The 27,694-nt window shown below is 36.2% G+C and overlaps 1 long non-coding RNA gene across 1 annotated transcript in view; it reads right to left on the bottom strand.

Moving 5' to 3' along the window:
* The window catches only part of LOC147823516 (uncharacterized), a 112,471-nt gene that overhangs the window by 79,091 nt on the left and 5,686 nt on the right, over positions 1-27,694 (bottom strand). Inside the window, exon 2 of the long non-coding RNA XR_015443714.1 lies at positions 22,510-22,672. This is a non-coding gene — a long non-coding RNA (uncharacterized LOC147823516). The remainder of the gene's footprint in view (positions 1-22,509; positions 22,673-27,694) is intronic.

The raw sequence follows: 27,694 nt of genomic DNA, 5'->3' as shown, positions 1-27,694 counted from the left end.
GGAATGCATGTGGTCTTAACAAACTTATGACAAACACCAAAATTAGCTTTCAATTTTGAGGCCAATGTAGCTCCCTTTAATACCTCAAGTCAGAATGGCAACAATAAAACACTATTGCAGGGCTAAGCAGAACAGAAAAAAAAATAAATCCTGACTTGCTCAGAATTCTGAACACGTGTACCTTCAGAAAAAAAAAATCATAAGAAGTTGAATGATGTTTTGCATTTGCAAGCTATTTGGTCGCTTAAAATCTAGTAAAAGCTTTACTGAATAAAGGGTAAAAATACCTCCTGGATAGTTCTATCTTCCAGGCAGGCAGAAAAAGGCGAGAGTTTGAGGAAGTGAAATTTATTTCTGTTCAAGCATTGCAAGCTGCATTATTAAAGTCATTTGTCATGGTTTGAATATTTCTGCCTGATTCACCATTAAATTGGCCTTCTAATTACCAACTTTGTCATGAAAAGTGGTCTGGCTGTTTCATTCACCAGAAAACTTCAATTCTTTAATCATCTCTCATTTCATGAAAAAAAAAAAAGGAAAGGAAAAAAGAAAAAGGTTAAAAAATAAAGCAGAGAACAAACTATATATTTTTATCCTAAAATCTAAAAAGAAATGATGTCAACAAAATTATGCTTAACTTACAGCTACACATTACCATTTCATTTTTGTATAGGAACTTGCTAATGTAAACCTGTTATCTGGTTGCATAACTCTGTCTAGCAGTTGACTGTATGACCTCTCGTGACGGCTGCAGAACCAACAGGTATGACCTATAATCATAATGTGTCATTTGAGATATATCTTCTTCATACATTTTCTAGTTTCTTGGCTTCTTGATGGCTATATTTTACCAACAGAAAAAGCTCTGAAATCCATGGCTTCTCCCAGGGACTTTGTGAAATTTTTGAGTTGTTTATTAATAAAGTCAGTCAGCTTTCTGTCCCTGAGACAGAATACCTGAGATAATCAACTTCAAGGAGGAAAGATTTTATTTTGGCGTGTGGTTTCAGAGGTTTTAGTCCATGGTTGTTTGGCTTTGTCACTTTGGGCCCGCAACAAGGCAAAACATCATGGCAAGGAAGGCACGGTAGAAGAAAGCGGCTCACTTCATGGCACCTGGGGGAGGAGGGAGAGAGAGAGAGAAATCCCAATATCCTCTCAAGGCTGGGAATTTAGCTCAGTGATTCCACTGCCTGCCACACAAGTGGAAGGACCTGAGTTTGATCCCTGGTACCAAAAAAAAAAAAAACTAAACCAATATCCTCTCAAGGACACTCCCCTAAGGACCTAATTTCCATTCACTAGGTCCCACCTTTCATAAATTCCTACTGGCACCACAGGCTGTGACCAAGCCTTTAGTATATGGGCCTTTGGGAGACATTTAATATCTAGATCATAACACTTGTAGCCCATGCTTTGAGTTAGATTGACATAAAAAAGTGTGATTGACAATCACATTGTTACAATGGCTGTACCATATTCATTTCTGTTGGCTGTAATAATATTACAACATGTACTCATATTTTAAACTATACAGTAGAGCTTCCTCCACTGTTTGAGGAAAAGAAGATTAACCTACCAACATTGTAAAGAGAATCTCACCATTATACTCCATACTTGAGGAAATTCCATATAACAAAACAGACTACCAAAAATAATTACAGTTGAGAAAACTGAAGCAGAGGGGATTTTGTACATTTCTGAATCACACAGTTAGTAAGAGGTAGAATCATAATTTTCATCACTGTCACCATATTTTCTAGAGCTCATGAATGTGACCATTTCTCCGTGTACTTAGAAAATTCATAGCATAGCACTTGGGATGGACATACACATTACATGTTTGAACTAGTTATGTCTATGTTTAGGCTGTCATTAAAAATGTTTCCATTTTAGGCATGTTCATATTTAGACTCAAAATCAAGAAATTACTGTCTTTTGCAAAGGCAACTGACACTGAACCCAAAGGACTTAAAAATTACATGATTTGGATCGATATATTAGCATTTCATGGCCATCCTTATTGATGTCTTCTATGATGAAAGTAATCTTTGGATAAGCATTTTCTCCTGACCTACATGAATAAGAAAAATGAGGAAAATAACATGAAGTTTGAGTGTTGAGAACATATTTTTATGTGTTCTTATTTTGTTTAATTACTGACTTTACTTAGAGGGAAAATTCATTTTGTTAATGAAAAGTTTCTTTGTAGCATAATTATCTCTATTCAGGATATCTGTAATTTTCTGATCTGTTTTTAGAATGTATATAATTTGATTCACTGGTTTTGCTGTGTTTTTTCACATAGAACCAAAAATGAGGAAACTTGGTTAAGAGTCTCGAATATCATAAAATATGGAAATAGATATCTATCTTTTGAAAATAACTATACGCTTTTGAACAAAAGAGATTCTACTAAAAGTTGTGTTAAAAACAACAAAGCTAAACCAAGTTTATTCCAAATAAGCCAGGACATCTTTTCACCCTAATATTAAAGTGTTTATATTTTGGATTTGTCTTCTTGATTTATCCCTGACTTGCAATTATAACTTGAAGTGGTAACTATAAAAAGGGTGATGGTAGTTAAGATTTTTGGAGTCCTGGTATGTTTAAATATATTTTTATTCTATTCTAAGACCAAATTGACAATGATAATAATATAAAATTAAGGAATGTACAATAATTTTACCTTAGAATTTTGAAAGAAGTTTTCACACTTCTAATTTCCAGTGTTGATTTTGAGAAATCCAATGCCATTGTGACCTTGTGTACTTGATATGTGATGTTTTGTCTTTTCCTCTTTTTCTTAATCTCTCTTTTCCTTCCCTTCCCTTCCCTTTCCTTTCTTTTCCTCTTTTCTTTCTTTCAGGATGTAGTTAAGATTTTGTGTTTATCCTCAGTGTTCCAGTGCCTTCATTTGTTTTTTTTGTTTGTTTTTTCTTTTATTGGGCTGGGTACTAAAATATTCTTTTAATGTGGAGACATATGTCCTTTGGTGATGAATGCTCTTCTTGTGTTATTTCTGTTTCCTTTACTCTGTTCCCCCCTGTTCTTTCTAGACCTTTCAGTAATAAAATATTGTATCTTCTCTAATTAAATTTTGTAGTCACTCATTTCATTTCCTTGCCTTTTTTATATAGATTTGGGAAAATGTGCTTTCTTATATCAGGCTTTTTGTTGAATTGTGCTATCCTATTCTTGATTTAAAATATCTATTTCTTGTTCTTTGATGTTCCTTTTCACAACATCGTGTTCTTGTTTTTTGGACACAGGTCAGTTCAGTTCCTCCAGAGAGAAGTCTTTCAGTTTCTTGCTTGCAGGTTGATGGGAACATTCTACCAGTGAGCCTGCTTTCACTGTTTTCTGTGTCATACTCTGACAACTTTTGTTCATGCTGCATCTGAATCTGGAAACTTTCTGTTGAGTTTCAGAAAATGAAACTCCAATTTCCTTGAGAGAATCAATAGCTACAGAGACTTCTATCTAGCTCATCCATGTTTCCTTGGCTTTGGACCCATCCGATGCCTGATGTTTCCCAGTACAGAACCTCTCAGGGGTTTATGGCACAATCTAGCTCATCTGCAATGTGGCCCCACTTCTGCAGGATTTATGTCCCAATTCCTTCCACTCTGGTAAACCTGTGACTACCCTTAGCTAACTCCACTACTATTCTTCTATATGAATATGATCAAAACTCTCCTCACATTGTTACCACTTCAATCTCAGTGGAACACATACTCTAACAATCAGCTGTTACCTTGGTACTAAATTCAGTGAATAAACAGCATAATGGGATGGAGATCTGCTCATGCTCACATGTCAGTGATTGTTTCAGAGATGACTGAAAATCCAGAGTTCAGGCAAAAATCCAGGTCTGAGATCTCATGCTAAAGAATACTTCCAACTTCACAAGATCCCTGTTAAAATATCAAAGCAAGCAGCCTCTAGAAAATACAAGGTTGCTGATCTTGAATTAGAAAAGGAACTGGAATAGAGGTTGTGAGTGTGCAGGGAAAACACATTTATAAAAAAGTAAAACATAGACCTGCAATGTTAGTAGTTGACATTAAAAAAATTTAAATGATGAGCTTATGATTTTAATATCACTGCTTTATCCAATCCTCTGAATCTTTCTATCATACCTAAAGAATTGCTCATTTGTCTTTCAGGAATACATTAGAGCAGGAGAGTTTTCCCATAGGCAAAAGCATTATACATATTTGCAAATGTCTTACATAATGATGTGAATACTATGCATAGAGATGTTTTCATGAAAGATAGAAACAATGCAGCAATTTGCATTCTGTTTCATTAGCTCTCATGGACCCAAATAAAGGTAGTTTTCTTTGTTGTCTATGCTTTTTCAAATGTTAAAAAGACTAGTATTTAGAATTCATGATACCAGCTGTAAATAGGAAACCTAGTTATTATCTAATGGAAAATATTTGTTTTAATACAGATATTTCAACTCATACTCATATTTCTGGTCACTATTTCTAATAACTTTATTTAAAGTCAATTTATTCAGGAAATAATTCCAGTTGTTTTTTTAACCTTCAAAAGTGTTTGCAATGTATCATACTGAGTAAAATAAAACTGTAAATCCCAGCTGCAGGTACAAATAAATAATCTTTTTATTACACTGGTTATGGTTAACTCAGGTTTAAAATTATATTTTTTGCAGGAGAAACTGAAATACATGATTTAGATTAGGGCCTTTTTGTCAATATAAAAAAATTAACAAAAGTCCCAAATATTCAGTGCTTTCTTTGTATCTACAGGAGAATTCCCCTTTCATTATATTCCAGCTACTGGGCAGCTTATTATGGCCATTGTTTAATTTGTGCTCTGTTTTTACAAATGACACTTGTACAGGTCTCTTGGGGCAGTTGATAGAAGCCAGGCCTGTGTCAATTCTTTTGTGAACCTTTATAATTAGCCACTTAACAAATTGAGGGAAATGAACCTTTGGCTGCAAAGTATATCCTGAAGTTAAGTCAACCATATGACAGGTAAAACCGATACATAAAAATCTCCTTAACTCAATTGTTGAGTTGCCTCAAGGGTTGAGACGCATTCTACCAGTAATAGCCTAGAAGAGAAGGCTTAGAAGAAATGTTTTTGATAGTTCACTCTCCAAATGCCTATTAGTTTTCTCAAGAAACATCACACATTAGGAAAATGCACAGATCCCAAAGAATTCCAGCTACTTTTTAAACATTTTGCTTTTCAGGAAAAAAATGTCAGAAGTCTGATTTTGAAAGAAACAAGATCTCCGGGCCTGAAATTTATGGATTAAATGTAAATAAATAAATGTGTGGAGCTTACGTCTTCTGGGCTGCGGTATATAAATGCAGAAGATGACATCATGTAGATTAAGATATTAATGAATTTGTTTTCAGAATCTATAACCTGGGACACTAAGAGAAGGGTGCTATCATTATGAACTCTTCCTTTTTCATTACTAATTAGACTTCTAAATGTGAGCATAAATGTACCTCAGAGAGTATTATTAAAAAGCTGCATATGCATAAGAGATCATTTCAAATTCATTTTCCAACAAAACTTCAACTTTGATATTTTCTCATGTTCCTACTTATACTAAATTAGCATAATCTTTTGTATTTAATTTCTATATTCCATAGTGATCATTCTATCATTTACTTTTGGGGGTTCTGTGATATCTTAATCCCAGTTTAATAGCCAATAGTCAAATATTATCAACTTGATGTATCCTATTTCTCATTAGTGATTCTTTTTCAAACTATACATGTATTGTCTCTAATGTGTACAATGAAATTTATCCAGCCTAGTGACATAGCCAAGTCAAAAAAATGTATATGGTACCTTTAATACAGAAGTGGGGAGACAAATGAAGTTTACATTCAACGAGGGTTTAGAATATTATAATATTAAAAGATAAAAAATTTTAAGATGCTGTAACATCAAGATACCACAATCTTTTATATCTTGAGAGTAATAAAATGGAGCACAGGAATGTCTCTGTAGTGGTCAACGTGTTAAAAAAAAGCTTTACTTCACTTCACATAAGCTAAAAATGTTAGCGTAAACCAATATTTTATTATCATTATCATAAAGGCTCATAGCAATGTCATTTGTTTTATAGAATTTTTAAAAATTGTTTTAGTCTGAAGTGGTTTTTGATATTACTTAATAAGTCTGCATCTATTCTAGGTCTGTTCTTCCATGCCTACCTTTTTGTTCAATTCTATAGTGAGATTCCTTATAATGCAACTGAACATGAGCCATGTACTGTTCTAGGGTTTATTACATATAGTTATCCATAAAATCATTTCAACCATCTTGAAGGTATTAGAAAGGCAGATACTCTTCTCATCCCCACTTTATACATGAGAAACTTAAACCAGGTTGAATAAAGTCACATGAGCAGGAGGTACTGAGCTAGGATGAAAAACTTGACATCTTGGCTACAGAATCTGTGCTCTTGACCACCAGACTATGGTGACTCATTTCCCTGACTTATCAATTGTCAATTTCCAAATTGGCTGAAGTCAGCTAGTATTTATGTGACCATGTATTTTACTGTGAAAGTAGGAGACTTGCAAGAAGAAAATTAGATTTTAGTAGTAGTTATACACCTGAACAATTGGGAAAAACTAGGATTGACTCAGGAAAAACTAGGACTGACTCAGGAAAATCTGGGCATGGTCACCCCAGTACATTATCTCAAAGTCCAGAAGCTTAACTTCCCTGTGGATCACATGAGAGAAGACTTGGTAATCCTTGCCAATTCTCCCAATGCTATTGCAAAATGACAGCAAATAATATCACCACTGATTTTCTACTTCATACATCAGAACCTTGTTTTTAAATCAGTTTGAGAGTCCTAAATAAGCCTAAATTTTAGAAATTATCAACATAGCTATCATTAAAAGCAGTTTTAGCTTCCTAAATTACCAATGGGAAGCCATCTAATAATTTTTGCAACATAACAGTCTCAGTAGGGGTCAGTACCTTGGTCAGCTTGTCCTCGGCTGCTCCTTATTACACCACCACCATCCACCACTTGCTGGTCATGGCTTCCAAAAATTGTCTTAATCCATTAAAGTCATCATAGTCATAAGGTAACAAGGAATACTCAGCAGCATTCCCCTCAACTCGCTGGAGCTCCTTATGGGTTAGTACATGCATGACTTATAGTAGGTGCTTAATCTGGATTGCTGATTGAATATATGAATGAACAAACGAATGCTGGGAAAGGCTATTACCACTCTAACATTTTTTTACTAGTGGTTATTCTCTTAACTGCTAATGGGATTATTGGTAGTGTTTTCATAGCCCTTCATGTTGTAGGGAATAGGTCATAAAATATTCTAGCTGAAAGTCAAGTTGCCTTATAAAAAATAGAAAATCTACAATCTTTATGCCTACATGGCCTATTACAAAAGATTAAGTATTGTGGTATTGCTGCTAAGATACCAATAATTCGATGATAATATTCCTTACGGCAAAATGTTGCTCCAACTTTGTTGGCTTGAATAAGGAAAGTGCAATTCCAAAAACATGAGCTCACTGGAGCTGTTTTCACCTCTAAACTTTTGTTTGTTTCTACCTGCTTAGAATATTTTGGCCCTACTCTGCCATTTAAGACCTGATCTTCCTTGGCAAGCTGCCCTCACACTCGCTATTGTAGGTCAAGCTTGTCTTGAATATACAACCCTATGGCCTCAGCCTCCAGAGTATTAGGATTATAGACCATGCCTGGCTCAAGTTCAGATTCTTTTGTGGTGGCTTTCTCCACCACAACCCTTGGTGAACCCTTGTTCACCTGGGCTCTGTCACATACTCTGTTCCACAGTAAATGACACAATGTGTGCTGCTTGAATTGGTAGGCATATATATATTTACAGAGTGAGTTATGTAAGAATGAGTTTGCAGAGCAGATTGTGTGGCTATTTTTACTCTTGTTTACTAATAGATGGTGTTTTATTAATTAAGTTTTGTTTCACTATAACATACCATCAGGTAGTGATGCTGGAGGATTTAGTATACCTATCTCTTTTATCATATCATATCCATATCTGTATCTAGAAGCTATGTGCATCTACCCAAAATAACCTAGTAATTGTGAATGTCCTACTAAGCCTTGATCAGTAACAAGAATATTAATAAAAGATTTGGGGACATCAATGTTATAATTTTCTTAATAATGTTATGTGATTTCTTGGTTTATAATGGGTAACAACATATGTATAAATAATATATTTATGGCATTTGTTATATAATTAAATGCAATTGTGCATAGCAGTTCAAGGCAGCCTGTGTTCTATTAATCAGAATGATATGGGCAATAGGTGATATAGGAGTTCAGGTGATTCACTGTGAATTTTAAAGTTCTTCCTAAGCATTAAAGCAACTCCCAAGGATATAGGAATCTTTTTCCAAACACCCACTTAATGTGAGAATAAGTACTGTCATGCTGATTATAGTGTGTTAAATGTAGTCCTAGTGTTCTAAAAGAGTTAAAGCATCCCTATGTGAGTCCAATAGGTACAGAGTCCAGTGAAAATGATCTGTTAGGTTTTTGCTTGGCTCTCTAGCTTTGCTAAGTAAGAAGGAATAGAAAGTTAAACAGAGGCACAAGGATGCTTATTACTGTCATATAGGAAACACAGTGTTCTCTTTTTTAGCATGTTACATGATGAATTTATATCTCCCCGTGAGGTACTCAGAAGACACTGGCAGGAAGGTGGAGCTCTATGTTTCATTTTCTTGGTCCTTTTGCGCTAGTTGTCTCTAAGCGGCAATAGTCAAACTCAGAACAGAGTGATGAGAGTGGATGTGATTACAGGCCTTTTGCACATCTCCACCATGTTTTGCACACAAAAAGGCGATCAGTAGATATCTTCAGGTGCTGCTAGTGAAGAATTCATATTCAGAAGAAAAGTGATTGCTAAGGCATAAGTGAAAAGCATTCTCTTTTCTCAAAGAACTTGCTTTTCTGAATGCAGTTGCATGGAGCAGTGAGAAGTCTTTCAGCCTGGGCATGAAAGATGGTTTCTTTTATGTTGTTAAATAAAGAATATAAGTGTGTGGGTGTTTTGCGCAATCAAATTAACACAAGTGAATAATATATCCAAAGTACAGCGTGTTCATGGGAAAAACAGGATGCAGGTATATGTCACATTTTTTCCAACACAACTGATGTCCTTATAGCACTTTTATAAATTCTTTTGTCAATTTTACCTATCATTGTTCCCCATGACAAGTGGAGATTTTTAAGCATATTGTTCTTAACTACATGGTCATGATGAATAGAAACGAATTAGACATATTACTCTATGTAGCAGGCAGTATTGACCTATTCTAAAATGCATTATTGGACCAATTTTAAAACAGAAGAATCAAAGTAATTGATTGGTGGCTGTGGGAATATTCTTCCATCAATATTTAAGTGTATTTTGAACACTCTCATATGCAGTTAAGCAAACCTAATTGAAGTTGCATAAGCTTGATTTTTTTTAATGCAATAAAAAAGTAAAGTACATTTTGAATGGCAAATTTTAAAGTGATGCGATATGATCGAAATACATGGTGAATGTTTAAAAATATTTATTACAGTAAAAGGAACACTGCCATTAATCCCCTTCAGAATACTCACCATAGCTTTGAACACACCCATCCTATCACTCTTGGCATTTCTGAAGTGATACTAAAAATTCTCTTTTGTCAGTGTCTTCACAAGCTGCGGTGAAACGTACAGTGAATGGTGCTGCCGAGTGGCACTTGACAAGGCACGATTGTAAAAACATTACTGTGTGCCCTAACCCATCTTATTTATGGGACCCGGCACCATATGACTTCTGGTTCTTTCTCAAAGTAAAAATGGCCATTAAAGGAAAGGGCTTCTAATCAGTACAGGACATCAAGGCAGCCCTAACAGTGTAACTAAAGGCACTCATGGAAGAGGACTTCCAGAACTGCTAAAACTGGTCTTACATATTGGTTATTGTTCTTCTAAACTCATGTTGGCAAATTTTCTGGAATACATTTTTTTGAAGGTGGCCAAGAAATTATTTTACAAATTATTTTATGAGCTAAAAATACTCTATACAAATGGAAACAAGAACTCTTAATTTTTATTTGAATAAAATATTTTAAGAATTCAAAAGAAGAATGTAGGAATGTAAATTTTAAGAGTGTAAAAAATTGGGCCATAATTTTGGCAACTTTTATAAGAATAATTACTTTAAATCTGTGTATTATATAAAATGGGCAATAAGTTTATTATTTCTACTGCTTTTTCAGCGTCTTACTTCTGACACATCATGGTGCATATATCTTGATTTCCTTCTGATTTTCAAGTTATTTTGTCTAAAGTGTCACAAAGAGCAAGTAAATTATTTCTTCTCATTTGGTTGATTGTTTCCAATCAAGACATATTTACTTGCATGTTTCCAGTCTTTTATGCACTTGCATAAAAATGGTCATGAGGCAGATTGAGAAATGAAGTGAAGCTTCACATGAATTGCATGGAAAAATGCTCCTCCAATGAGAACTCACTGATTACTGTCATGGTTGTCTTGCTTCTCAATTGCCCCTGTATTGTGTTCATGACTGGGAGGTACTCATCATCCGAAAGCAGATTTGGGGGCCCACTGAGCACACAGCGATACAATTGACACATTCGTCTGTCTGCTGATCTCTTAAAGCCCAGCGCACGCTGATGGAAGTCGTCCAAACTATTGTTCTCCACCCTTCACTTAACAAGCATAAGAATAAATGAACATTTAAAGTAGCAGCAAATATATTAACTGGAAACAAATAGGTTTCATTTGTAACAAGTGCACACAGGTTAATTAACAAGAAGGAGCTTTTGTGTTGAAACAAGGCTCCCTGATGCTGTTCGGGCAGGTGCTGTTAAGGGCCAATTGAGCTCTATAGGATAATTATGAAATACCAGCGTGCTCTTCCGTTTGTTAACAAAGTGCTGCCCACAATTTGCCTAAACCTATAAACCATCATCTGTGATCCTCAGCAGCAATTAAATGACAAACATCTCCTGATCGGAGACTTGGGAAAACAGAAAAAGACGTGATAGCATTTAAGGAGCCAGATGGATCTTTTTGAATATTAACTTTGAAGACTTTTTTTCATTAACAGAGTATTAGACTGAAACATATGTGAACTATGTGAAAGGGGGAAGGTCATAGCATTTTTTAAAAAGAAAATTAAAACGAGCATATTGAATAATCAAAGCAACGCTTATCTGAACAGCTTTGGTTGTAAAATCTTGCAGGGTATCCCAAACTTAATAAAAGATAGACACCTAGCTGTTCTCCTTTCAGCACTGTTGCAGTCACTTTTTCCCCTATTTTACCCACCCACTCACATTTGAGGAGGGGCTATGAAGATTCCTCACAGAATAAGGGTGAAACCCTAACCAATATAATACATTTTCTCCAGGGCATGAGGTACTAATTAGTTCTTTTTTTAAAAAAAATGCTTATTGCTGAAAATGATGTATCAGCACAAAAAAGTAATTTTAGACATAAAGACTGCCTTTTATCACAAACTAATTGATCTAGAAGGTTTGAGGATATAACATTTAAAATGCTTCTGTAAGCAAAGTGACAGTGCTAGGAGCGATAAGCCTTACAAAGGCACCACTGAGTTAGTTCAATTAATTGTCTGATTGGAAGAGTGTCCAAAAGTTGCAGAAGCTCTTGTTTTATCGTTGTTTCTTCTGGGCATTTAGTTGTCTACATTAAACAATGTTGTCTAACTGGCGTGCATATTGGGGAGAGCTAAAAGGCTATTCTATAATAGTATAAAATATAATTATAAATGTATGAATTTCCCTCCGATGGAAGGCACTGATTTTTTTCTTCAATGCCAAAATAACAGCATTTACAAATGTTTTCCTGAACTGCGAGAAGCTACTTCTCAGTGTGTTTTACTGTTATATTAGGTCAACAGCTCTCTTGAAGGAACAAAACCAACCCAGGGCCAAACAGGCAGGCGGGCCTAATTAAGCACTCTGGAGTAAGAAGAGCTCTCAGAGAACTGCAACCAACTCGACCCCTGCTTTGTGCTTCACTGGGTTTCTTTCTACCTTTGCCACTTTCCTCTGGATTTATTTTTTTAATGAATTATTTAAACATGGCCATTTCACATCTACAATTAATTTTCAAAGAAAAGGCAACCAGAGAAATAATCACAAGTTAAACAGCTTGAGAACGACTCCAGTTCTGGCAGACCGTGAAAGGCCTGCCTCCCGTCTCAGTCTCAGAGCCTGCCTGTGGTGGTGGCTTCTCAAATCCTCTTTTGTTTTAAGTCCCTTCGATTCAGTCTACCTTAGAGCTCCAACTCCTATTTCCAACAGGGAGGACATGTAAATATCAGAGAATCTCTCTGCTAGGTGACCTGCTGGTGTTTCATTCATGTAAATGAATGGGAATTAATGATCACAATTTCAATAGGAGAAAGTGAGAGCCTGCAAAGAACAGGAAATTTTTGTAAAGATTAAAGAGTAACAACCTATGGAAAATAGATCTTGGCACCAGCAGCCACTTGCATAAATGAAAGTACGTAACATGTTTTATCTTAGTTACCCTTTTCCATCGGCACTCAGAACTGGTCTGTTGTAGTAGGGAAAGGCTTCCAAAATTCACAAAGTCCTGACACCTTAATTCCTTATCATAGAATCATTCAACTGGAATAGACATCAAGAGATCATTAAATTCACCCTTTTGCCCCCAGGTACGGCTACACTGTGCTGGAACTCATCATATTGAAATATAATATTAATATGATATGACATGGCACGATATGGTATGATATAAAATAATACAATATAAGCGTTTCATCTACCAGACTGAAAACCTTTCCAGAGTAAGTCAGTTATTTGTCAGTCCCAGATCTTGGCAAATAATAGATCCCCAACACATCTGACTATGAAACATTAAAACTCTAAATATGCAAAATATATCTTCTTTTGGAGAAAAGAAAATATTTGGGGGAAAAGACTTTAAAATTCTCCTGTCCATCTTTTCCTCTCATTTGGATATTTCACAGCACTCCTCCGGGAGTATTCTTTACAGCTAAACAGCAATTTCAACTTCATTGTTTTCAGCCTAGTGAAAGAATTATCTTGAAAATTATTTTTTTAAATGTGGACTTAATAGTGCTACCTATATTTAAAATTAGTAAAATGTCATTAATCTCATATCTCTTAAAAGCCAACTGCTGAGATACATAACTAGGAAGAATTCTGTCTGATATAACATTAAAACTATTTAAGATTATAAATTGGTATTTACTAAAGAGCTACCATTTACCAGGTTGTCAATAAGACCATCACTAAAACTCTCACAACTGTATCAGAGTAAGTTTTATCATCCTTCACTGACAAAGATGGAAGTCAAAGTTCAGGAGGTTGGATGACTTTCCCAAGGTCACTCAGCAAAGTAGAGGAGCAGAGGAGCTAGGGTCCTGAGGCTACACCAGATGTTGGTTGACTAATTCAAGGCCTGGATCACAGAAATCAGTTTCTTTTGTGAGATTGGGTGAATTCTGAATTAGGAATGGACTTTTCTTCTCTAATCTAAAGACTCAAGTGCACAAGTGGTTAGTGATCATGTCTAAGTTCACCAGAATGGGAAGGGTAGCACAAGTTCCAAGCTGGCTCACACAATCTTACCTGTAGTACAGTAGAGTACCTGAATAAACTATATCAGGGTCAGAGAACCATAAAAATGGCACCCACAGGATGCTAGGACACTTTGGGATCTCTACAAGGGGACATCTAAAGGACCCTTTCCTCAGTGCTGGGGGATGATCTGGACCAGGGAAAGGGAGACAATGAGTTCTTCCCCACCAGCTACCACCATTGAGCCAGCATACAAACTCCTGTTACTGCTCCCTCAATTTCTTCCTCCTGGTGACAAATCTTTACTCAGTACACTGCTCATTGATACTTACACAAAAATATATAACACGAGAGGGGGGAAATTCAAATAAGCTCAATTTAAAACACCTCTAGTTACTAGTATACTATCTCTGATGAAAGTGACATAGCCATAACTAGAGTTTTAAAACCACTTCCATGAGACTTTCATGAAATACTAGTCATGACTCAACTATTAGCATTACCTTATATACTAACAAGATAAGGCAGAAATATTTCATGTTGTCAGAAGCTATGTGAATGTGATTGCTAGAAAATCTAAAATTTTAAATTAAATTTCAAGAATATAGGCTCTGTGATTTGTGGATTATAGGACAAGGAAAAGTACAGATTGCTGCCTCATGGCATGATAGGAAGTCGGAGCTGCTGGTAGGACAGTATGATTCTTTGTCTGGGACATTTTGGTTGCTGTCATTTTCTGAACAAAAGAGGATTAGGAAGTCCTGATGTGTCGCTCTTCTCTACATTCTATATGCAAAGAAACTGAACGCACAGTGGCGAAGTAATTTGCTTGAATTTCTATAGCTGCAAAGTAGCAGCATGAGGACACAACTTTAGGCCCAAAGGTCAGGGATCTCTCCATTAAAGAAATCTGTGTTCTTTTACTAATTACCAAATACAGTTTTCTAGGGGAGCCCCTCTATCCTTACTGCATCAAGGCTCTTTCTTTAGTGTCATCTGAGAGCTCTGTATTATGTACAGTTGATTCTTTGGTTGAATGGCATTCTTTGAGAAAATCGATACTAGCTGGTGTAGTTGTCCTTTGCTGACCTTATGATAAAAATATACTTTAAAAATAATGATGAGATGTGAATTTATTCAGTGAAAATTATGTTCTGTGCAGGATGGCCTTCAAACACCATGAAATAAAATACTACCATACTTAGACCTAGAGGCTATTAACCTAATTAGTGAACTAAGCAGGAAATATAAATGATCATACTATATTGTGAAAAAATAATTGAAAAGAATGGCTAGTCACACTTCAGAATTATACAAATGATACAATTATTTTATCTTATAAACGTTAAGGTGACAAGAATATTGTTAAGTAAATGAATTAAAAAATTACTTTTAGGGAATCCTATAATTTTGATATTGTCTGCAAGAATTGAGTATAAAGCTTTGAGTGTAGTTTAAATTGGCTACTGGAGGACTGGCTAGGAAAAAGCAAACTTTGTTTTACATGGCATTGTAGTTTACTTCAAGTACTTTCTGCTTCTTCTAGCTTAATAAGGACAGAAAGGCTGGGAGTTGCAGGAAGAGGTTAAGAAGCACAAATAAAAGACAGATCAAGTACAACATACAGGGGTCTTTAAATGTGGCCCAGATTCAAGTTTTGAAAAGAACAGGGCAAAAATGGATAGAAACATTCTGTAAGGACAGGAAGCACCTCTTTTTTTGTCACCTGTGCCTGAAACTAAGCCAGCATCTGAAATAAGGTGGTTATTCAGTGAGGAAAGTCAATAAATGAATAAAAGAATTAGAAAGGGACATTGAGCAACAAATATCCTAATACTCAAATGTAAGACTATCCTGTCTTGCTGAAAACCTTCAGTGGCTCTCCATCAACAAATTAATAGAATTCAAATTTTACTGAGGGGCACACAGGTTCTGACCCAGCCCCTGCCTTGGTATCGACTGGGACAGGCGGCCGGCAATAACAGGTCCTTGGGAGATCTCTCCACAGATGCACATCTGCTACCCCTGTAGTGGCTCCAGTCTCCAACTCTTGCCTGCATGGTGTACTTCTGTTGCCTCATCAAGGCTCCTAAAAGTCACCCAAGTTACCATTTTTCCCCTATGGTTTTTCCACTTTGGCTATACTTAGGAATTATGTTCCACTGGAATTTGTTGTGTGTGTGTATGTCATACACTGGGAACTGAGTCTGACTTGTCTTTGAGTTTCCAGCAATTCAAAAAATGGACAACCATTCAACAAGTCATAAAGGTTTTTTGAATGAAAGAAGAAACAAAGTGCTGAAAATAAGAGAAAGGGATGGGAAGCTCAAAAAGAGAGAGACTCTGCTTTGCAGCTGGGTGTGCAGGGCGAACTCTGAAAAGACATGGTTTCCACATTTTTGAAAGAAAAAAATAGGTTACCTGATATTTGGCAAAGTAACAGTTCCCTGGTATGAGCCAGAAGATATGGTAGTTTTATTGAGTTTTAGTGAATTTTTTCCTTTTGAAAATCTTAGACTTGTAGATACGTTTTAAGAACAATACAAAAATTCTCATATATATAATACTCTAATATTAATATTTTATTAATATTTACATTTTAACTTAGTAATTTAAGAGTAAATTGCAGAGACAAATTCCTTTTACTTTTTGTGTTTTCTAAAAGAATCATTTCATACAACCACAAACACAATTAACAGAATCAAGACACTAACATTGAGAAAATAAAATTATTTAGACAACAGATCTTTATTCAAAGTTTGCCAATTGACGTAATTTTTTTCCATAATAAAGAAACACCAAAGTCCAGTGCTGCACTTAGCCATTGGGTCTTTTTAGTCTTTGCAAAGTTTGGAAAAGTATTTAAGTTTTTTATCTGTATGTCATGAAATTGACATTTCTTTGAGGGTAAGGAAATTATTTTATAGAATGTTCCTCATTTTGAGTTGGTCTAATGCTTATTGTGAATTTACATTTCAATTTTGGCTTTAGGACGCAGTACTGATTTCTTTTCAGTCATCGTATTAGGATACTCCAACTAGATTTACACATTTTTTGGTGATACTAGCTTTGGTTACTTGGTTAGAGGGAGGTTTACAAGGCTCCTCCACTTTCAGGTTTTATTTTGAGATTACATCAATGATTTTCCTCAAACTTTCACCCACTGATTAAAATGCCCATTAATGTTTCTTCTCCAAATCTGTTATCAATTATTTGATGGTTGCCAAATGGTGATTTTCTGATTCATAATTTCTTCCACATTTATGAGTTGTCTTTCTACCTGAAAGGAAAGCTTTTCCCTTTTCACCCATTTATTTATGGATTGCAAATTATCATGAACTCAAGGAACTTTATCTTATTTAGCTGATTACCAACTTTTATTCTCGTTGTTCTTAAGTGATCCCAGGTATGATGGGTAGGAATCCAAGATTTTATTCTTCATAATCAAACTTTACATGAAGTAAATCCCAGTGCCAGTTTAGGGCAAAGATTAGGACAGTGGCTCAATTTAGGGTCTTTTAAGTAAACCTGTATGTCCCGCAATTACTTCTTGATTTGATCATTTTATTTATAGATTCAGAAATGATTCACACTGAAACAAAATTGAGTTTTGGTCAATAGAGAGAAAATAAAATAGAAAATTGAAGAAATCATCCAGATTGTTGCAGGGAAGCTTTACTTTTCGTTTTCCCCCATGGGAGGAAGTATTATTGACCTTCTGTTCCATTTTCAGGGCTGAGACTTCATACATGGGAACAGAGGGGTGGGTGGCAGGTGGAAATTAGGTGGAGAATAGAGGGGCATTGGGTTCTTTCTCCAAGAAATCTTGACAGTTGACATTGTTAAAGTATAAGAAAAATTATTCTATTAAGCTTACTCTCTCTCTAAAGATATATGTGCCTTTGTAAATATATTTACAAATATTACATGATTTCAAAGTTCCTAGGACTAATTTTAAGACACGCACTCATATGCAACACACGTAGAGAAAATATCTTTTCCTTGTGACTATCTTTTCAAACACTAGTGTTCTCGTGCAAATTATAGTAGATGCAGGCAGAAAATTGGTGATCATGGATTCTCCAAAAGTCCCCTGCCCGATGTGCCCGATTTAATGCCAAAGGTATGTCATTACTGACCTCGCCTTTCCACCCAAGACTCCAAAAGCCATGGCATCAGCCTGGGTACAAATGCAACTGTAGAGGAATTCGAAGCGAATGCAGTTACCTAAATCATCATTTGGCCACAGATGTGTGTTAACGGCTCTCAGAAATCGATCTACATGTTTGTGATTTCACAGCTTTGCGGGCACAGAGGCATCTGCCCCTGCCTGGTCCCCCTGACTGGTAGGGGTCTTACTTCCACTGCAGAGCACCATTTCCCTGGCTCTAAGAAGTTCAGAAAGCGGCGCCCAGGAAAAAGGTGGACAACCAGACCCTCTTGCTTCCACAATTGCAGTCCTATCTGCGCTTGTGTATGGCTTGTCATCTACCATTACAGTTGATCAAGGTAAAAAAGCAAACTTGGATTTTTCAAGCACAGCAGTCGCTGGAGTAGGTTTATGGAATGTGTTCTCTCTCCGGTGCAGTCCCCAAGGGAGAGCGTCAACAGCACAACTGGTGCTGCTTTCCTTCAACGCAAGTTTTGCATAACACAGGAATGTTCCTCTTAACCAATACAAGCGCTTGTCATACACATGGCAACCAGAAGGTGGCGCGGTCTCAACATTGACCAAGAGCTGTCAGCAGCGCAGTTGAGTCCAAGCAGATTTATTTGTGAAAATACCTGCCTCTTGCACGGTGGACATTCTTTTATATGTTTGCTTCTGTTCACAGCTACAGGCATGCAAACCCTTTCTTATGCCTGGGAACAGAAAACTATTAGCTTGTTTCCATTTTATTTTTATTCTCTTTCCTCCTCTTTCAAATGATTATTGCTTTGCTTTATGCTTTAGAAGACTTAAATATTGCTCAATACTTATCTTTCTGTCAGAAGCATTGGCTAATGAAATCTAAATGGAGCTTCATGATTTGAATCTTGCTTATGCATGATTTGTCAACAGTTTTCATCATATGAAAAAGTCCTTCATTTTATATTTCATTCATTAGAAGAGTTTAACTGAAATGGCAATTAACTCTTTGATCAAAATTAATAAATGAATTACTCATGGAATGATGTGCGTGTATATTATTTAAAAGGACAGTCTAAATTTCAGATGTGGTAAACATTGGATTTATATCACAGATTTTATTATAAAGAAAAGAATGGGCCATGAATTTGCTGATATTTTTCTTTCATTAAGAGAAAAGAGAGCATGCTTTTGTGTTTATGAAACTGGATTTATTATGATTCATCAGAGGCCTTAATAGTCAAAATGAATAAAGTTTAAGCGAGTCAGCAATATTTCATCACAACTTGTGAACACTGGCAAACAAGGACCATTTTGATACTCAAAAATTTCTCCTTCAGATCACTACATGAACCTCTAAAATTATAGTATGTAGCCAGTTGTGAATAAGACCAGCTTCCTTGATGTGATCTCTTGTAGCATTTACTATTTGTTTCATAGCCATTCAGGTGGGAAATCTAGATTTAAAATTAAGCTTCCCATTTTCCAATATTCTCCTATACATCTCCCTTTATTCATTATACCTCCATGTTTCCACACTCATACTCGCTCAACAAATGAGGATTTCTCTGAAAGCTGTACCTTTTGCTCAGCCTTCCAGGCATTCCCTCCTTCTGCCTCCACCATCTGGCAGCCTTCCTGCCCCACACGACTTCCCCATGCTTTCTTTCCCCTATGCCTGTCAGTGTGCTTACTGAGAGGGGAAACATACTTAGCCCTTACAAAATAGGAAGAGTCTAAAATGAATTGAACTGAACTGGTATAATAACAGCGTAAACACTGAGTCAATGATTCATTCCTATAGGCATTCTCACCAACTAAGTACCCCTGAACAACAACAACAACAACAATAACAACAACAACAACGGCATCAATAATCATGATTCTAGATGTTTCCTTTTCATGGTGTGGGAAAACAGGCTTGACTGAAGCCAAATATGTCAAATCTGTAAAATATAGGAAAGTTTTTTTTTCATATTTAGTCTATTTTATAGGCAATAACAAATCATACCTTAGAGAGTCCAAAAGTTTTATCTTACACGTGTGTCTTAACCTCACCTTCCATATTTTAGAATAGATAATGGTATTTTCTACTTCCTCCCTGGTTCCATTTCTCCTCATGCCATAAACAAGAGAAATGGAAGCTTAACCTCATACTGGCTCTATGACATTTTGACTCTTCCCCGAGGGTCCTGAAATATCCCAGCATATGCCCATTCTGGCATAGATCAGAGGACAGCAGGCTCAGGGGACACCATATGGCCGAGAGCCTGCATGTTACACAAGGGCACACTGGGGCTGCAGGTACCCCAGCCAGACTTAGATCTGCTGTTGGTTTCAAGGGCCAGAATTGGATCCTAAAAAGTCCTTTGGGGATGAAAGTCCAGTCCATAGAGTGCTGAGAATAGTTGCTTCAGCCTGGAAATGTTTCAACAGTCTGCATTAATTATGCTGAATTGTCATCCTCTCATGTGAATTATGAATTATAGACCTCTTTTGCTCTGCAGTGAGCAGTTAGGAATGCTCACTTCTGCAAGAGCAAAGTGGAGACAATCCCCTACTTCTCCCTAGTACTTTAGGACCCAGGAAGGTTTTCTCTTCTGTAGCTGTATAACCCCAAATAGGCCCTAATATATGAAGGATGAAGTCTCCAGATTCTTTTCCTGGCATACATTAGGTGCTCAATAATTTTTAAGTGAATAAACAAACAGGTTTCCTGAAGTTACACAATACATATAGAATTCCATCCTGAAACTTCCCTTCTGTTTCCTCTTTCCCCCCTATATCCCGTAGTTTCTGGCTTTCTATTTCACTCCAGTGTTTACACCATTGCTGTCCTCTCTGTACTTGAGTACCCTCATCTGTAAATATGCACCTTCTTCTGAAAATGGTTGTGGAGATTACACAAACTGGGGAATGAAAATACCTTGGATTGGCACATGGCATATGGCCAGCCCTGATAGTGGTTAGACACTATTTTTTCCCCCCATGGGTAAAAAAATATTATAAAGATGCCATAGTTTTATAAATTAATGTTTAGATTTAGCAAAATAACAAGATCCCAGTGGAATTTGGGGTGGAGGATACATTAATGACGTTAATCAATTTATCCAAACGAATAAAACAAATAAGAACATTTCAAAAAAGAAAAAAGATTCATGAGACTTCTTAGCGTAAAACAAGACTAACAAAACATCAGCAGTGGAGGAAGAATTATCAGAAAATCAGCAATTTGAATATATACACCTAGTAGAGCTAGTATAACTTCTTTTACAATGATTACACACCAAATGGTATTTAAAAATAAGAATTTGGATGCATTTTGGGGATGATATCTTTTTGCCAATTTTCAGTCACTTACTCTATCCCAAGCATCATGGGAAGTCTCGTAGCCCTCAGTTTGCCGTGAGCATCAGAATCCTCAGGTGAGATGCTCTCCTCTGTGAGGCTCCACCTGAGCTTGCCCTCAGCGGGGCTTTCCTCTTGCAGATTGAATCATTTTAGTTAGTACTCATTCAGCACTGTGAGCCATAATGAGTATAAAAAGAACTGATGATTTAAAAACTGAAACCAGAAAGTTAAAAAAAAAATAGAGAACTATTTAACTATTGGTTTCAAGCATGTGAAGGTTTTTTTTTCCACTAAGTTTATTGCTACATTTTAGGTATACAGTACAGTTACATTCATCATCAGGATCTTGTACCTTTACATGATGTATCTTGGTTCTTATTTTTTTCCCCATTCCCCTGCCCTCCAGTTTTTAAGCACTAAAGAAAGGGAAAGGAAAATTAATAGGCTATGCTAAGTAAAACATTAACTTTTGTATGTAAAAAGTTATGAAATATAAAGAGACTAATGACAAATTGAGAGAAGTACTTGCAGCAGGTATAACAGGCACAGAATAACTATGCTAAATGTAGTATAAGGAGTATTTGAGGGTAGTTAGAAAGTCTTCAATGTGCCAGTAGAAAAGTGGGTAACAACTGTTAACAACTACAGAACAAAGGAACTATCCCAATGGATAAGAAACACATGAAAAATTACTTGGTAGTAGTTAAATAAATACAAATTAAAATTATTTTTAAACAAGCAGATTTAACAATTTTTAAATGTCATAGTGTAGGTGAGACAGCCCTGTCTTCTGAGGGCCAGCAGGCAAAAATGCAGTAAGAATTCACTTTCTAAAGGTGATTTAGCAATAGATGTCATCATATTGTTTTGTAAACAAAATTCTGGCCTGGGGATGTAGCTCAGTGGCACCACAACTGCTTGGCAAGCACAAGGTCCTAAGTTCAATTCCCAGTACCAAAAAAAATTTTTTTTAATACTTGAACCAGTAATTTATTTTTGAGATTAGAAGTGGTCATATTCTTTTTACATAAAATTACAGTAGTTCATAATTATTCTTCTAACAAATGATTATTCTTTTTATTCCACACATAATTCTTAGGATGTATATTGCCAGATTGGGACTTGATTTCCATTTCAAGGCCTCCCTCAATGCTAATTTTAACCTGAATTCATCTTGATAAAAACATCTTTGGGACAAAAAAGAAAACACATGCAAGATTTTCCCTGAATACTAGTTCTCCAAAGGGAAAAAAAATACCAGTAGCAAAAGATATTATACTGGTCAGAATAGGCTAAGTTATGTGGTACTAATAAATAATCTTAAAACCTCAGTGACCTAATTTAATAAAAGTTTATCTTTTATATTTCACATGGCCAAGTTTCCATTCATACATACATTCTGGATCACTCCAGGGAGGGAGTGGGGTGTGTAGAATCATGTACAGTTTCATAAAGCCTCTGTCCAGACATGATCCAATAACTTCTATTTCCATTGCTTGAAGCCAAGTCCTGTCCACATAACTTTGAAATGGGCAACAAAGTCCAATCCTACAATACACCTAGAAGGAGAAAAGAACTGTTGTATTTATGAACAAGTCTAATTGTTAACATAAACATAGTCCCTGGTGAGAGAAATTTCCTCTTTAGGTTACTACAAAGTATGAGCTAATAGCTACCAGGAGATGAGAGTAGTCATTTGATCCATACCCCAAGTTATCATTCATGAGGAGACGTGAGTTAGGGGTATAGAGATGAAAAGATCATCTTTATTCTCAAGAATCTTGCAGGGCAGTGGCAGGGAAAGAGGTAATGATATGCACATAAGTAGTCACAGTGTCTTGTAATAATTGCTGGAGTGGAGGGAAGCAAAAGAACAATGGAATCATGGAGAAAGGGAAAGATTTAAGGTACATATAAAGGATATAACTGAGAGCGTTTGGTGAGTGATTAATTTCTGAGCATTAGAGACAAATCTGGGATGATTCTTAGGTATTTGATTTGATTAATTGGACAGACATTGATAAATTAAGGGATTTCAGGGCAAGAATAGTCTTGGGAAACAGAAGAGAGAATGTATGGATTCCATTTCATCCCAGTTATCTTGAATACTGATGGGAAATTAAAAACAGCGATGTACAGTAAGTGTTTAAGCACAGAAGTCTGGGAATGAATGCTATTTACATTTAGCTGAACATCAACTTATAGAGTGACTACTATATGAAGTACTTTTAAATGTGCTTTAGGTACAAAACTGAGAAGTTACATTTAGTAGATGCAAGACACCTATCAATAGACAATTATCTTGCCGCATGGTTCTTATTGTAAGAGATGTAAAGAATGCCCTGGGAGACCAGCAGAGCAGGCTGTAGCCAACTTAGGAAGGTAATGGTTTTCACTACTCAAGGAAGTTTTCTGGAATGTGATGTCTGAATTGAGTGTGTAAAGTTGGATAGAACAGTATGAAAGTTTGCAGTCTTTGGAGTTAAATTCCTAGATTAAGATCCTGGTTCCAATATTTTCTTGTGCAAATCATTAAATCTTTCTGGTCCTAATCTGTTTTCTAATCTCTCAAATAATGAACATAGTTGTTCTTTAATATCTATCTCAAGGTACTTCTGAGGATAAAATGCAACAGCGCCTATCAAGGGCAAGGTAAAACCCAGGCATACAGTACATGCTCAATAAACATCAGTTATTATGATTATTCACAGAGATGGGATGGGGGAGGAGATATTAAAGACAACTAATTTAGCAAAGCAAATGTTGATGAAGTCATAACAGCAGGAATATTCATATACAGTTTTCTATTGCTAGAGTTTAAAATGGGAGGCAGGGATTGACATCAAAAAAGCCTGGAGAGACTTCCAGAGGGGAAATAACAAAGCCTTTGGAATTATTTCACAGACAGTAGTAATTGTTTACGGGTCTTAAGAAAAGGATGACCCTTTTCTGTGGTTAAACACTCTTACCAAAAGCTGTTTGGAACTGTAAAGGAAAGTAATGAAGGCTGATACACCCATCAGGGCTACATTGAAAATTTGTAGGTCAGAAATGGATTAAGATGGAATTAAGTAATAATAGTATGGCTAGAGCTAACAGGTTGGACTTAAGAAATATCAGCCAATTTTTGTGAATGGATAAGGCCAGGCTAAGAGAGAAGGGGGGGTGGGGGTGGTTCTACCAACTGCATTTTAGAATGCAGGAAGAGAAACTTGTTTGGAGGTACCATTCTGTATTTCCAAGATTTCTAAGTGGAAGTACTCGAATAGAGTTTGGGAGAAACTTACAAATAAATAATTTGTGTGTCAATAACATGTTGTCTTCAGGCAAATTACAAAAATAAGTGAACTACAGAAACAAGTATTGAGAGGGAAGCTCATTGAGCTGAGGATAAAACGGGTGATTTCCTAAAGCATGAGGAAAAGGAGAGAAACTCATATAAGAAATTAGAAAAATTACCAAAGAGTTGTATTTTGAAGGGGAAATTCTGTTTATATGGAATCCAAGGGAGTAGTCATTTATTTGTTTACATAACAAATATAGTAAGCATCTACTTTCCCTAGCAGTATGCCTAACAGAAACATACTCAGAAAAAACATCAAAAATGTGTACTAAAAATTGTCTCTTACATTTAGCAAGAATGAGGTGCACTGACACCTAAGTACAAATGACTTCAAGATTGCTAAAAACAAAAGCTTGAAAGCAATAGTATAAAGAGTGAATAGTAGATGAAGAGAAAAAAGCAGTAAGATATGTTATGCATAAGTTTACGTATAAAAATAAGTTACAAAAAGAGAAGAAAGACAAGTACAAAAGTGAGAGATAGGTAGAAAAGAGAACTATGAGAAAGATAGAGGATTTACCAGATTTAGATTCAAAATGTGAAAGAAGTTGCACAGTACAAGGCAAAGTTAGAAAACTTTTACAAATAAGGAAGCCCAGCATGATGGTGCATGCCTGTAATCCCAGCTACTCAAGAGGTTGAGGCAGAAGAAGCACAAAATTAAGGTCAGCCTGGGAAATTCAGTGAGTCCTTGCTTCAAAATAAAATGTAAAAAAAGTGTTGGGGATGTAGCTCAGCGGTGGGGCAGAATCAGTTCAAGCCTCCATACTAAACAAACAAACAAACAAGCAACAATAAAAGAGTAATAAGATTTATTTTAGATATTATAATTTTCAATTTTAATTTATAATTTCTATTTCTCTGCTAAGAGCTTCTATATTCCCATTTTTTAAAATTTATTTATTTATTTATTTATTTTTTTATATTCCCATTTTTAAAAACTGTTTACCTTTACCTTATGGGGCGTACTTATACTAGCTGCCTTAAATTCTTTATTTTGTAATTATAACATCTGGATCATCTGAAGATTAGCACTAGTTGACAGTCTTGCCTTTTGGAATTGGCCATGTTTTTCTAGCTGTTTGTAAATTGAATATACTTGATTATACCCTATACATTTAAAAACATTATGTTGTTTAGATTCTGGACCCTATTAAAATCTTTAAGTAAAGTGTTGCTTTTTGTGTTATTGCTGTTATTTGGCGTTCACAGACTACAGTGTCTGCCCTGTCTTCTGAGAACGGTTGTCTGTGCCTGTGGCAGTTCAGTTGGCAAAGCCTTTGACACCCTATTTTGGGTCTGCTGTGAACATATAGCATTCAGGGCTTAGTCAGACCTGGATGGTGTGTTAGATTAAATTCTAGTTTTCAGGGATTTTTTGCTGTGCTTTTATGTGTCTATCCTGAGCAAGTAGAGTCAAGAGTAAGCCCTGAAGTTATATGGGTTCTTTCATAGAATCAGGGTACTACTGCCTTCTTCAACCCACTCACCTTGAACCCTTCAACCCTGTCTGGTTGGAAGGAACCCCTTTTCCTATTCTGGTGGCCAAAAATATGGAGTTTATCTTGGAGTTTAGGTGTCCATGCTAACATTACACACTGTAACTCTTATCAATGGGACAAGGCAAATTAGGGAGAGAAACAAGAAAGAAAACAGGATTTCTTTCCAGTACTCTCCTGATTATAGCAGCCCCTTTATCTAATTGTTCATGCAAAAAGGATCTATTGGAATTTAAGCTGAAAGCACTGTCCACTGATTGGGCTGCACTGGGGACCCGTCCTTAACAAGTACTGAGAGAAAAAAAAAATGACAATTTATCCCCACATTCTCTGGTTTATAGAAGTTGTGTCCCAGTCTTCTAGACAGAATGACAGAATTTATTTGTTTATTTATTTTTGGTACTGGGAATTGAACTCAGGAGCTTGCACTTTCAAGGCAGACGCCAGAACCACTGAGCTGCTTCAAGTCTACTGTCTTGGTTCAAGTCATGAGGGGAAAAAAGGGGGGAAATGGGAAACGATTTCTCATACACTTTTTACATGGCTTGACTCCCTGCTCACTCTGCCTGCTTTTCTTTATTTTTCAGAATCTTGAGGCATATGATTTTTGTATTTTGAATAAAGATTTCAGTCATAGCAGTAGGACTAGAGTGAGCTTATTTCATCTTGGCTGCCCTGAAGTCCTAAGAAGGAGTAAGCAAAAAATAAAGAAACGCCAAGTAGTGTTGAAAATCTGAAAATGATTTGTTTGACCTGGCTCTTAGGAACTTATTTGAGATTTACACACATTCTGTGGAATACAGGGCCAGACAGGACTGCAGTGGGGGTGAGGAGTGAATGGGGAGTGGGAGTGTGAGGATAGATATAAATTATCAGGTTTGGCTGTAAAGGAAGTTAAGAAGAAGAGCAAGAGTCAGAAGGAAACAAGAGGAGAGATCTCCTGCAAATGGATGGAGTCCAGGAGGTGGAGGGCGAGGGGAAAGGGGATGGGAAGAGGAAGTAAGATTTAAGATATGCCACGTACAGGTACCAAATTCCCACAATGAATGTAAACATTATACATCGTAAATGAGCTAAAAATAATAACAAGAGTGAAAATGGCACAAAAGGGGATTCAGAGAGGAAGGGAGGGAAGTGAGAAAGGGACTTTAAGAAGAAACAAGCTATGTCACCTACATGTTAGCTACATGTACCTACCCCGCAAGGTGAATATAAACTTTATGTGCTGCAAATATGTACTAATAAAATAAAAAATCTTAAAAAGCATACATGAATATTGCAGACCGTTATAAAAGGAGGAAGGATAGAGTATGTGCCCAAAGATAAATATTGGTTGGTAGATTTGTTGGTAGCAAGATAAGATAGCTGTTCTGGATTTTCTATTTCCCCCTGCAACATATTACATGAAACTGAGAATCAGAAAGAAGAGGAGTTAAATTTCAAGAAGAGAAATGTGCACTGATCGTCTTGCTAAGAAATACATTTAACTTCCCAGTGAAAGACGGTATGGTTGAGGAGCAGTGTAGAGGCCCAGCTTGCACCATGTAATGCTGATCTCAAAATCAAGGTCATCTAATCCTCAAGATCAATAATTTCTTGACTTTCTGTTCTCTAGTGCCTTTTGCTTATAATCTATGTCTACAGTCCACGGTTGTGGCCACTTGCTTACCTGTGGTCATGCAGGAGTGAATCCTATCAGAGACAAGCTAAGGATGAGGGGTACCAGAGGTTAGGTCTAG

The sequence above is a fragment of the Heterocephalus glaber genome, unplaced genomic scaffold, assembly GCF_053883595.1.
Source record: "Heterocephalus glaber isolate CG9 unplaced genomic scaffold, H.glaber_assembly_v1.0 deba00001577, whole genome shotgun sequence".
Taxonomy (NCBI): domain Eukaryota; kingdom Metazoa; phylum Chordata; class Mammalia; order Rodentia; family Bathyergidae; genus Heterocephalus; species Heterocephalus glaber.
This window is presented reverse-complemented; position numbering and strand designations above follow the sequence as displayed.